The sequence below is a fragment of the Cottoperca gobio genome, chromosome 14 (genome assembly GCF_900634415.1).
Source record: "Cottoperca gobio chromosome 14, fCotGob3.1, whole genome shotgun sequence".
In the NCBI taxonomy this organism is placed as follows: domain Eukaryota; kingdom Metazoa; phylum Chordata; class Actinopteri; order Perciformes; family Bovichtidae; genus Cottoperca; species Cottoperca gobio.
In genome coordinates, this window is record NC_041368.1 from 8914545 (window position 1) to 8927569 (window position 13025).

Sequence of the window (13025 nt, forward strand, 5' to 3'; positions counted from 1 at the left end):
CTGTTCGGGGAGTGGTTGCAGGTGACAGTGGCTACTGCCTGCTGAGGTGTAGCAGCCCGGGGGTTGGGGAGGGGGTCAGGTGGTGGTGGTGGTTGTCTTCATGCAGAGGGGTGCACGGCTTGGTGAGCAGGCCTGTCACACTGGGAAAATCCTGGAATCTTATCACCGCCTCACAGACTCTGAGCCGCACTGATCTACTCACCCTCATTGCCAGCAGACATGCCCTTCCCCCATCTAAATGCCCCTGCACAGGCTGGCCCCTTCTCGGCTCGCTCGCCACCTTCTTCGAACGGGGAGATAGCAGGAACTGATGCAGTCCAATTGTTGAGGAGGGTGGAATGTTGCTTGTAAAATGTGACTAAGAGGAAGAAAAAAAAACAAGCTCTGCAAGTGAATACACAGACCAGAGTGCTGTGGAGTCAGCAGTGACCCTTGTTTTACTGTATGACTATTGAGGAACACAATGTGCTATATGTGACTTTCAAAGACAGTTCTTTTCAATCATAATCTTACCAAACAACATTATAGGAGGGTTAGATCTACTGTATGAAAATACACAAACAACTCAGTGTCATGCAAACTGCGCAGAGAAATAGAAATGGAGTAATATATGAAAGATATAGGCGTAGTTTTCATGTCATTCTGAAAAAAACGGACTAATCTGCTAATTTAAAATGATAGTGCACTCTCCCAGAATGCTTCACTTGTGGACCGTAGAAATCAATGCAGCCAATACTCCTGTTGAGTATTGATCATTTGGAAATTGGTGCATTCTCAATTCAATTGATTTGATAACTGAGTTAAAAACAAGACATGTAAGAACTTTGATGACACAGATGTTTTCAGATATGAATTTTGCACTATGGTGCTTCATGGAAAAGCCAAGTAATTACATCAAAAGTTATAGTGATAACAACGTCATGAAGACATATTGGATGCTTGGCCAACAGTGTGTTATGAGAAAACCAAAAACAAGAGACTACAACAGGGATGTTTTTGCTTTGAGACAATTAAGACAGATGTTGGTCATGTAGGAAACTTGTCAAATGTAGTAGATGAAGATGCCATGAGGCTCATCAATGTGTATAAAACAACAAACTGGAATTTATTGAAGCTGTACACGATACAAACGTGGTTTTTATTGCTGTAATTTTATGTGTCAAAGTAGGAAAGAAGATAATAGTTAACAAGGAAGGAAAAGCACATTTAATGCTTGATACATTGTTTGTTGTTTAATGTAATTTTGTAAAATGACTACTAAATGTTTTGATTTAGAATTTATATGCTATCTTTTATTGGCCATTTTTTCTAGACGTACCTCACATTTGTATTTCTCTTTGTATTTCTCATCTTATTTCTTCAAAAAAAAGTTTTATTTTGGTTAAGTTTAGGGTACATATTTGAGCCTGGTTTCTCTTGTTTATCCCAACAAACCACCCTGAGTGAGGTAATGTATTACACACGTTTTTGTACATATATGATTTGATAAGAATATTTTAACATTTCCCAGTGAGATCAGGCTTCATATTGAGGTAGATGCGGTAAATAGCGAAGGATAAATCTCACTTGGGTATGAATGAATAAAATGTTTACTCTCCCATCCACCAGCACCGCAGCCCACCCACGCTCGTCTCCACACACATACGCATATTTGGTTGAGACAAAACGACGTTCAGCTGTACTACTAGTGTGTTGATTTCACTCATTTATGATAAACACACAACTGTCGCTGTTAAACTGTGTAGTAGCATTATAGCATTATATATCTTTGGATGTGCTGTTTATTCAAGAAACCATCTGTGTCATCATTTCATTTAAGTGTTTTAGTTGTGAGAGCATCTCATTAGTAGTAAAAACAGTCTGTACTTTTAGAAAATACTTAATATAATCCAAAAATAGTGCAAAAAAAATCCAAACGTCAAACGTGATGTCAAAATACTTCCAAAATGAAAACAAAATATACATAAAACCATATTGGAGTTACAAGTGTGTCGTTGTTAGTCAAACTGAGCTCTCATTTTAAAGAGCTGTTGTACCTTTTTTTTAACCTGAAGCACTAAACAGATGGAATCATGAAAGGGCTTTTTCTGGGTGTTTTTGCTCAAACGCCTTTTTACATTATGAGCCGCTGACAATCTGCTTTTAGTGGAGAGCTGTTCAGTTTAAGTTTTTTAACTTCTTGTTCTAAGTTGTGACTATAACTATAAAAAAACGAAACATGCTGAGCCTTCAATGATGCCCGTTCCATTGACATTACTAAAATAAAAGCTGGTGCTGTGAGGAGCTGTAAGATGACTTCCTGTCCAAACCTTATTGCACATGCCATATAGTACATATAATCAACCTTCATTCATAGTCTTTAAATGGACGAATAATCCCATTTATACTATATTATGGCTCTATCGAGGGAATGCATGTTCACTAACTCACTTTATTTTTTCAATTGAAGCACAATTTACTAGCAGTAAATCTGAAATGTGGCCTTGCGTTCTTCAAGAAAATGTATTTCCATGATCCTATTTATGCTTTCATTCGGATGTGATTCAGATAATTGCACAGCGTACTTAACTTTTGTTAATGCTATTCCTTTGTAAAACAACATACGACAATATGATATACACTGTAAAGCCAAATAGTTAAGAACGGGCTGTTAGATCATCCTACATGATGCAAATTAATACATATAACAAAAGTTACTTCTGGGCAGACTTCCTTCACCATCAGTTTATAGTATTTGAATATATTATTGATAACCAGCAGCGCTTTAGGGATGTCTAAGGGCATGTTCATCAGAGAGAAAATTACAGAGGATCAGCATAATTTACAAGTGACCTTGCTCAGGGGGGCCTTTAAGCCATTCTGTGCTTTTTTTTTAACTTGTGTCACACACTAAGTAAAACACAATTTAGACTTAAACATCTGATGCATCAAAATGAATCACAGGTCAAAAACTAAGATTATTAAAATGTCCAGCAAGGAAGGGCTTTAATCAACTTTGACAAAGACGAACTAGAATCATTTTTAGTTTTTTGTTTTACACGTAAAGCACTGTAAACAACACAAAAGAGTGATTATGTGATCATTTTAATTAATATGCGGTTCATACATTTTGTATCTGAACTCATGAAGATGTATTGCAATTACTTACTCATGAAAATCATAATATACTAGACCTCCAAGCACCTGACTGATTCTGAACAGAAGGCCCATCGCCTCGGGGCACACAGGAGGACAGGGCCATCAATGAAAGGGGCTTAAATAGCTGGTTTAATATGCATTTGTTTGTATGCTTGGGCAGACTGAGATGTGCTTTCACAGTGCTCACTGCCAAGATATACTCCAACCTTGGACTACAAGAGCCATCGTGTCCGAGTCTCTGCTAACACGAAGTAAATCTCAATAAATCATTTTCAACCTCACAAATGTTGACGTCTTTTTTCTATTTTAGTTATTCTATGCAAATAGACTTAAAGCCTGAAAGTCTAAAATGAAATTTGAGTTTGATTTTCCCGCTCATAGATGTTCTATTCACTAAAAACAACCACGGCATGATATAATCCAAAAATATAATACCCATGGTTAAATTATGAAGCAAAGATCCATACTTTGTGTATTGTATATGGATGCTCCTTTGAGTGTGCAGAAAGGAGTTGTTTAAGTGTAGCAAAAGCCAAATGAACACACACACAAACACACACACACACACACACACACACACACACACACACACACACACACACACACACACACACACACACACACACACACACACACACACCATAAATAGAACATAAAACAAGGTTTGAAATTCGCTCATGCACTAAATCATATACAAACATAGACACATACACTTCTGAACAGACACAAAAACATGCATACTCTGCCTTTCTTTCTTTCTCACACACACACACACACACAGACACACACAGACACACACACACACACACACACACACACACACACACACACACACACACACCCACACACACACCCACACACACACACACACACACACACACACACACCCACACACACACACACACACATGCACAAACACCCTCACGAGGACACGTAGGAACAGATTAAGTCCAAATCAATGACTGTGGCTGGACTGGGAGAGAGATTTCACCCAGGGTTCTCGTTAAGGTCTGACACATGCGGCAAAGGCTGGAGGGAGTGTTATTACCAGGGTGATGGTTGATAAGACACTCGTTTCTTCACGGTGCGTCCCGCGGGAAAATGCATCGTGCAGCCATGGAAACCATAAGGCTAGGTGATATGCTATAATTGGGCCAGCGTTTTTAACGGTACAGCTGCACTGCCAGGTATGCCACTGTCTTCAAATGAGAAATTATAGAGAAGTCACAGCAGAGAAGATGCGACCAATTTTCAAGAATGATTTTTTTTACTGTGAGGTTTCATTTTGATTTGCTTTATCAAACAGACTTATACAGAGATGTAGTGCTACAAGATAATTCTCTCAGACAAGTGACACACCAAAAAATACATCAACTTATGAGGAATATAAGAATGGATGAGCCAACACACCTGTCTCTACATGTTTTGTCTTTTTAATTCCTTACTGGCATTTTTTGCTTTAGTCTGGATGAAAACGGCCTCAGGAAACACAGTATAAGATGGAGGAAGAAGACTGTGGAAAAGGAAGAGGAGGAGGTGGAGAAGAGGGGAAAGATAGTCGTTGGCCAATCCCTGCTCAGCCTCTGTAACTTGGTTGATTACGATCAATTTCCCTGGTATCGATGGCCTCCCTGGCCCTGAGCTACACTCCCTCCTGCACTTTGCATGGTACGTGCTTTGTGTACCATGACATGACTCACACTCAACCACACCATCCCTAGCCCCTGGCTCTTCCACCTGCAGTTCCCCGATCGTAGCCTTGAGAAATATCAACAGCTGGGTAACAGGAGGGATATAATCAAGCAATCAAAACAACACAAATGTTTCCACTTCCAGGTTCTCACAGCCAGTTAAAAATATGGGTTAATGCAGAACTGATTGGTTTGTGTGCGTGGTAGGTGTAAAAAGTTTGGGTGGTGTTACTGCAGCAGTGCAGGCGGGAGGGAGATTTCTTTTTTCCTGTCAGGGCTGCTGAAGGATTGAGCACTAGCTGAAAAACTCTGGGAGACAAGGTGGAAATGATGAGATGAAGTTTGGTCACGACGTGCTGGACCGAAAGCCCCAAATCTGTATTTGTTCTGGGGAATGCGAAACTGTCCTCCCTCCGGCATGTGCGAGGGCGCATCCCGTTCGCTCTATCTCTGCACACTTGGCACGCTCTATCCGAATTAATTGCATCTCTGCGAGGGAGAGAGCGAGATGGATAGGGGGAGAGGGAGAGAGGTTTAGTCCTTCTGTTGGGCTGGTCTTGCTACAAGGGGAGTCATTTAAAATTCTGCCTCCCATGTGGCTCCTGGTTTTCACTTTAATGACCACCCTCCTCTCCCTCTGCTTTTACCCCATGACTTTCCTGCAAGCTCAGTTTCTTGTGGCTGCATGGTGCTGATGCACACCTTATTCATGCATGTATACAAATGAATAATGCTTGTTTATTGACCAGCATCAAAGCAATTTGTGACAAAATACTGCATGTCCCTTCTGTCTTTCCCTCTATGCCTTTTCCATGCTTCCTCTCCCCTCCACCTCCACAATAAACCATTAGTTGCCATCAACGATCCAACTCCCTGCTACCTATGCTTGCTTGCCAATTACTGTGTGAGCACCTCCTTTTCTCTCTGGGAAAATGGTTGCTTCACCTGTTGTCAAGCCGGAGGATCTGTGAGTTACTCTTTGCGCTGGATTATGCTGTAAAAGAAAAAGAGCAATGCTTTGTTTTAGAAAAGATGAAAACCTTTAATTTGAACTTTTGTGTACAGTGTGGAAACATGTGTCACCTAGATAATAATTCATAAAGTCAGGATTATGAACAAATAATTTGACCTATCCCGATGATTTTAGAGGTCCAGATCTAAATATGTAAGTGTGTGTGTGTGTGTGTGTGTGTGTGTGTGTGTGTGTGTGTGTGTGTGTGTGTGTGTGTGTGTGTGTGTGTGTGTGTGTAAGAGAGGCAATAGAAGGCCCTGTGGACGGTTAACTGCTGCAGTGTGTACTGGCGCTACTGTGAAGCTTTGTAAGAGGCACGATAGGAAATGGCCTCAATAAGATAAAGCTCAGCTTTCTGCATGGTTCTCTGCAGGGGTCTCACACACACACACACACACACACACACCACATACACACACACACACACGCACATACACACACACACACACACACACACACACACACACACACACACACGTATCTGTGTGTGTGAGGTGGGGGTAGAGTGTAGGACAGCAACAGCCCACAAGGTCAGAGTAGGCAGTGTATATGGTTGTTTTTCTCTGTTTTTTCTCTCTCTCAGTGGTGGAGCTGTGTGCTGCCTCCCCTGGTCTCTCCTCTATCTGGTCAATACCACCACGCAGCTTCTGACGATCAATGGAGGGTCAATACCTCTCAGACGCCTGCCTCTTTGTGCTCTCACTGATTTAGATACCACCTACCCAGGCCATCTTTTTTTTTTACTTTTTCTTTCTCCCTCCCTGCTTTTTTTTATGACCCTGGCTCTCACTTAAATACGTGAACCTGCTGAAATTAGAGACACAGCAGTAAATCTGAGAAGCAGAGCACGTCCTCTGCCAAACAACATAAACATTAGCCCCTCATCAGGTATGCACACGATTGTGGTGGCCTATTGTTTGCAGAAATGTCTTTTCACCTTTTAATTAGCTGTAAGAAAAACAATAAAAGTCCATTAATCTCAGAGAGAAACTATGAATCATCAACTTAACACTGTAGTAATGCAGGTTGCCTCAATAACATCATTATAATGAAGGGTTTGCCAGGTGCAGGCTCAGACTCTATAATAAACACAGTCTTATTCACCTGTAGATGGGGCTAGATTAAGTCTAAAAAGTCCAAACACTGACATGATGGTGTCATGCACGCGATCAGCTGACCCATGAGCATGCTGTTTACAATCAGACTGACAATAAGTCGGTCTGTTAATGCCGAAGTGGCTCACACCTATTCCTGCAGCACATTCACGCTGCTGCTGCTGATGATGATGGTGATGATGATGGTGATGATGATGGCGATGATGATGGTGATGATGGTGATGATTGTTGTTTGGGAAGCCTTACTGCACCACTCCTCCCTCTTTCTGCACTGGTTCTGCTCTTACACAGAAACAATTTATTCTTAGTATGCGGAGGTGGATGTGTTCAGTAACTATTGGACCACTTATGTTGATATTATGTCACAAGGTTAATCTCCATACTTACTCTTTCTTATCTGGGAATTGTTTTCAGGGTGAAAAAGTGATTTGGGTGGAAAATGGGGATGGATTTTCTAAAATAATACAGCATTATTAATATTTTCTTTGGATCCTCCTTTGGAGTCAGAATGAATGCAAAAGCTTCCTCTTATATCTCATAATACAATAATGGCAAATGTACAAAAATAGTGAAAATACAGCTACCCTCTATATTGGAAGAAAGAGCTGCTGCTGCCTTCTGGGATGAGAAAAGGTTGAGACATCCTTCCCTGCTCTCTCAACAAATAAAGCAAACATTTATAAGATATAACCCTCCCCTCATTCATATTTTTGTGTGTGATCCTTAAGCACACTTGAACTAGAACTAGGCTTCAGTAAAACCTGAGAGGCAGAGCCAAATACAACTCTATTAACACTTGTTGCATTAAATGGGTTAGTCTTGATAAAAAGGGCCCTCCTTTCTTACAAAAATAAGTTTATTAACCTTTTACCACACACTCATCTACCCATGGGATGCGTTCACAGACTGCTTAATGAATACTAAGATGTACTGAAAAATAAGACATATTTCTGGTTATTGTCACATAAATATCCTTAAAAATATGAGGCCTTCTTACCTTCAAGGCTGGCAGTCCAACATCCAATCCTTGATTTGTTTGTGCCACTGCCAGGCAAGGCTTTAACAATAAAAAATGGTTTATTTATGCAGACCACCCCGGCAAAGAGTTAAAACAATGTCATCAATGTATTGCCTGTGGTATAGAATACAAGTTGTTTACTTCACTACTAATATGCAATCCTTGCAGAGTTCTTAATAGTTTGGTCACGTTATCTAAAGACATTTGTCAGAGATTTTCTCGAAAGAAATCATTAGCACGGGTGGTGCAGCTGTTATTAGAGTAAAATTGCTGCGGAATAATGGCAGTGTGACATCTGTTATTCCATTATTAGGGTATCAGTTTTCCCCACTCATTAACACAACTCACACTCTTTGTACCAAAAGAAAGGTAGACAGTGGTAAGACCACCAGGCTGTCGTTGTTCTACAACAACTGTAAGTCAAACATAAAACCCTAGAGTAACTCAAATTATAAATTTATTCAAAACCCAAATATTTTCTTTCTTTCTCACTAAAACAAACTGAATGACAATGATGCACATTAGGACAAAAATTGAAAAAAACATTGATTTTTCAACTGATTAGCAAACAAAGCCTAACACAGTAGGCCATTAAAAACACCCACAGAGCCATTTGGCTTTGTTCTACTGGAAACCTATTACTCTACACTAACAAAAAAAATCAGGTGGGAGTAAACAAACAAACAAACTGTTTTAAAAACTGTATTTTGACAAAATGTTGGCTCCGCAATGATAATCCTAACTCAAAGTACACTATCTTTAGCTCCAAAATCCATTCATTGGCTTTAATTAGCAGAACTGCATTAAGAGCAATGCAATAAAACAACAGCATGAGGCAAGACACAACTGTACATGAACAGGCTGTATGAAATAATGTGTGGGCTTTATCAGGTGATTGACATTGTGTGTGACGATCACACTCAATAAACGTTCACAACGTTTTGGGCCAATCACCTGCCACACATTTGAGTCACAGCTACAAACTGCTGGTGTAAATAATTTGACAAACTCCATTCTGATCCATACAGACACAGGTCTTAATCAGGAGGAAAATGAATTGTTTTCAAAGAGAAAAACATTTAAAAGATGATATTTATTTGATTGTACTTGTAGTGAGTTTGGGCAGCTGGTTTGCATCACATCCAATATCATCTCTGTGCTCATACTAACAGGAACTAGCTAAAACTAACTTTTAGTTCCTATTAATTAATGACACATATTGATTCCACAGCCATTTATAGAATATAGAATAACAAAATACACCCGATAATTTCCATATGCACTACATTAGAACTTTTATATTAGCATGATGAATACACACTTTTTCACATGGTGTAGAGCAGGCCTATTCATTTAGTGGCCCGCGGGCCGGATATGGCCCTTCTGGTCGCTTTTGCACAGAACAAGAGAGAGCCACGATAGCAGCCCTGCTCTGTTTTACTTCTCTCCTCTCCTCCGCTGTGTCTGACTGACTGAGCCCCGCGAAGCAGAGGAGAGAATGTGAATGCGCAAGTAACGCAGTAAACACGGAAACGTGCACATAAACAAGATACATATCATTTACTAAAAGAGGTTCAGTTCAATGTGAAAACTGAGTTCTGAATATAAAAAAACCCAAGAGTGTAATTTCTCTCACTGACTCAAACAGGCTCAACATGACAGAAGTGTGACATGTTTGTAGTTCTGTAGGAGTACATCACCTGACTTAATGCATTCTTAGTGTAAATGCAAAGACACATCTGCTTTATGATTCAAACAAGCCTACTCACTGTTAAATTGTAAACATGTATAAGATATGTATGTTATTGTGAGTCTGATGCTACTGTTTCACTATGTTCTATTTACATTTAGTATTTAATTTTATGGATATGGACTCAAAGCATGTTTGGAAGGGTTGAGGATATTATAAACAGGGCTACTTACTGGTAATGTGGTGAATACTGTTTTATTACACACACACACACACACACACACACACACACACACACACACACACACACACACACACACACACACACACACACACACACACACCATAAATAGAACATAAAACAAGGTTTGAAATTCGCTCATGCACTAAATCATATACAAACATAGACACATACACTTCCGAACAGACACAAAAACATGCATACTCTGCCTTCTGTCTTTCTCACACACACACACACACACACACACACACACACACACACACACACACACACACGCACACACACACACACACACACACACACACACACACAAATTGCTGTGATATTATACAAGCATTATGGAAATACTTTGTCATACCAGAACTAGAAAAATGCAAATGAAATTTCAGATGCACCAGTTGCTTTTGGTGACCCAGCAGGCACTTGAAAAATATTTCAAGTAGTGAATTAAAGCACCTTCACATTTCAACTTCAGATTTATGAACCATCAGCTCTTTGAGGGTATTTAAGCAGTAACAACCTGCAACCCCTATAACCATACAAGAATGTCAATATTGGACAATTCTGCAATGTTCAATGGAAATGCTTTTTTACTTTCTGCAATATCTGCGCATGGCAACTATGGTATGGATAGGCAGAAATTCTTGATTACGGTTATGAAAAATTAACTGCAGGTAAATTGAATGAAGTCAAGCGTACTACACAACACATTCACCAGACCGGCCGTATTGTTACATACAATGAACTCTGCTTCCACCGTTGGTTCTGAATATGGGTATTGGCCAAAAAATCCTGAGGTGCAGAATTGTCCAGCATGAACGAGTGAGAAGAGAAGAGTTCTCAATTTGTCGGGATACTGGGCCACACTGAATTTGTTGGATGGATCAAACTTTAAATACTGCTGTTATGGTACTTAAGGTTCTCAATTGGTATCTCTCTCTTCTTAAGAGCTGACAGACACTGATCCATTAAAAGGAATCAGTCATTATCACATCAAACCGCCCCTACTTATCCCCACCTCCTGACCCACTTTTGAACTCACATTTACCGCCGATGCAGCAACTTCCCTCACTGTAGTGGTAAAACGCCAGTGTGAAATCTGCAGAGGCTTAGAGTCCCTCTAGTTGTCAAAAGAGCATCCAATCCACCTTAGTTTACCATTCCAAACTATTTGAGCACTACAATTATCATCCTCTCACCACCATCCATCTTTATTTTATGTTGGTGCTTGTGAGCTAAAGGTGGCATAGTGGGGTTTCTGCATTGACAGTCAGCATTGTTATTCAAAAAAGCTTTGCTTGGGAAAAATGGAAGAGAGAGTGCTTAACGAATGTGTGGGCACAGGATAACATTCAATCAGGACAATTTCAAACAAGGAAGCGGGGGCACCAAAATTCATTTTTACAAATCAAAAAACAAACTCAGTATGAAAATGACCCAAATCCCTCCACTGTGTAGTCTTTGAACATTGTGATGGATCATTAAACCTACATGAAAAAGCAGAAGAAGAAGAAGAAGAAGAAGAAGAAGAAGAAGAAGAAGAAGAAGAAGAAGAAGAAGAAGAAGAAGAAGAAGAAGAAGAAGAAGAAGAAGAAGAAGAAGAAGAAGAAGCAACTCAAGGATAAACAATTTAAATAAACCGTAATTAATAATAGAGAATAAAGTTGATATGGTGTCCTTGAAAAAGCTATGTATTGGTGAATACCCCATACAGAGGACACATAAAGGGATAGTTCGGTTTTATGAGGTACTTATCCATAGTCAGTTTATTACTTACAGTAGATGGCAATTGGCACGCCCCCAGGCAGGATACCGGCACAGAAGCAAAGCTGCGCTACCTTGAGACAGTCAATGTTTTCGACTGTGAACTGAAAGGGGAAATGGTTGTATCATGGCAAAGTAAGGTGGTACAGTGTACACTTAAAATGATATTGACTTTTTCTGGTGGGCCTTTCTTTTAGGTGTCTAAAATATATTTTGTTGACGGACCCTTTCCACAGCAGTACATTGCTTAACTCCTGTCTGCTTCTCCAATATAGGGGCGTGCTGACCACCCTCTACTGTATACACTGTGGATAATTACCTCATACCACCCTATCTATACGTTGAGAGGATGACTGTATGGTTGTTAAAAAGTCTGTTGCAGCATGTTGGTTAAGAAACCGGTTTTAGCAAGGTATCATCATCAAATACCATGATGGACCCTTTGGATCTCAGAGTTGACTGACATCCCCTCTCCCAAACAGGGACGGCTGATTGGGAGGCCCGTACGGAGCCCATGACATAACGGTAATTGTCATTACTGGGGTTGGAGTGTGCGCGTGACTGACGCCATTAGAGAAAGTGCAATTACAGTAGGCTTTGGTGACCTTGCTGACTAGGGGAGGTCACGGCTTCTCATTAGAGTGTGGTGGAAGACAGCCTAGTGTCTCCCCTGTGCCAATCAATAAGAGCGTAGCTTGGTCGGCGCTAATCATAGCTTTGACGCAGTCTCACGCCCTGCCACCCTCCATGACCACACATCCCCAGCACCCTTCCTCTGTTCCACCTTTTAGCTCCCTTATCACCAGAGCACTAGCACATTTTTCACAAAATTGGTTTAAACACACAGATATATAGTATAGTGCATATGTGACAAAAGCATACAGGGAAAATATAGAGACCAGTAGGGCTTGGTATAGTTTTGCTGTTATAAACCCTTAGGTTACACTGATGTAAGTTAAGCACATTATTTGCATTTGTATACACATAATGAATATCTACGGGCACTTATGTGATGTGAATCTGCTGAGACACTGCATTACGTCACACAAAGTTAAGTAAATGTACAATTTTCCTTTCCATGGTTTGGGTGAATACTAGCGTAGTTATGAAAAAGGCTGAATATATTGAGGCTCAGGTATTATAACTTCAAGTGGTCAATTCAGGAGCAGCCTATCATTCCTCAGGCATTTATTTATTGGCCTAGACTCAAAAACCTGTGGGTGGTTTCAAAAGTTCCTTTCAGATTAGTCTCAGTGTGCAGTTCTGAATGATAAATGATCAACGGTTTTGAGGATCAGGTGCACCGATGCCAAAAAGAAACTGACAGCAAAGCACAAGATTTTGGAGAACGTCTCT